Consider the following 1,698-nt stretch of genomic DNA (forward strand, 5'->3'; position numbering starts at 1 on the left):
TTACATGGTTTTGAAACAAATAAAAAAGGTTAATACAGTTGAAACATTTTGCTACACTCACCATAGTTTAAGCATGTTATTTGTAGTAAAACCGTAGTTATACAATTGTAATAAAAATAATTTCATTTCTCGGTGATCCCACATTTGCCCATTTTCATTTTTCTAGCTATTACAAAAATTCTATACTTAATTGAACTGCCCAATTTCCATTCATCACTTTTATTAATTTGAATAATGAATGTAAAATAACCTGCCAAAATTTACATAACCTCAAAGCCACAACTTCCGCAAAGATCATAATTTAAGATTAATGCATTTCTGATGTTTGTGTTGTACGGCTTCTGCCATCAGTCAAGGCAAGGGAGGCAGAGTCTCTTTAGAAAAAAAAAAACTGGATGAGAACGTTATCGATATTACAAAAATAAAACAACGCAAGTATTACAAAATGTGATATTAAAAAGTGTAAAAGTCACTAGTTTTTACAAAATAACTGTCCAACAGCGACACCCGCTGGTAAAGCTAAAAAGAACAGCTGAACATCAGTTGACAAATAAAATATATTGTTTATATTATTACTGTTTTGTTATTATTTTGGAATAAATATGAAAATACGTAAAAACACTAACTTGATGAGATTTATTGGTTTTGATAAACAGAATATTACATAGTGTAAAAATACAAAATATAATTGTATTTTGCCTTTTAAATGTAATGTTTATTTAATGCAGGGAGATGACAACAGTAAGGTTTTTTATATATATATATATACACACACATTATATATGGTTATATATATATATATATGGTTTATTTGTGCTTTTTAAAATCATCTCCAGGCAGGGGCGCGGGAAGATGTTTTCGGTTGGGGGTGCTGTGTATGTCCGTGTTGGGTGAAGGGGGGGCGGGCGGTTGGTTCACTTACGTCGTTGCTCGTGCCGGGGCTGGTGTTGTTTGGATGCCGATTTTTTTTTTTGGGATAAAAAAATCTGAAATTCTCTTTTGCGCCATTATCTCCTTGTATTAAATTTAATCTTGTTCGCATTCTGTATAGTTCATGTCTGAAACCACGCGCCAGCGTCACGTGTTCCATGAGGATTAGGCTAATCATCCCATATAGAAAACATCACAAGTAAAATTAATCATGTTTATAAAGATAAATATTTATTATAGCCCACTTACAATTTACATTTCAGAGATCATTACAAATAAATTATTAAATGCTGATGTTCGCGCAGTAGTGAGGGCTCTTTAAATTTTGGCGCTGATGTGAATACGCATGTCACGTGACAACATCAACATGGCGGATGTAGTACGTCTGAATTCCATTCATACTACTCGCATTCATACTATATAGAACGTGCTTTTTTAACGGTCGAGTAGTACGTTCAAATTCAAATGTAGTACCTACTAAGCAGTATGCGATTTCGGACGCCTTCGTCCCTGTTTCGGATCTGTAAGTCTATCGCACTCTCTAACGTCGATTTCGTTGAATAACAGTGCTTATCGCTGGGTGACAGGCTCTTGTAATATGCGGAGAACATTTTGAAAATGACATCTAATCAATATAATTTATAATCTTTTTAAACCTAACTATTTTGTACCGTATCCGTGAAATTCTCTAACTGTAAAGGCTATCTCTCCCGGGTTTTCTGCAACCATGATGCGCGCGCATCCTGAATGTTTACAAACCGGTAATTG

The sequence above is a fragment of the Sinocyclocheilus anshuiensis genome, unplaced genomic scaffold (genome assembly GCF_001515605.1).
Source record: "Sinocyclocheilus anshuiensis isolate Anshui unplaced genomic scaffold, SAMN03320099.WGS_v1.1 scaffold773, whole genome shotgun sequence".
Classification (NCBI taxonomy): domain Eukaryota; kingdom Metazoa; phylum Chordata; class Actinopteri; order Cypriniformes; family Cyprinidae; genus Sinocyclocheilus; species Sinocyclocheilus anshuiensis.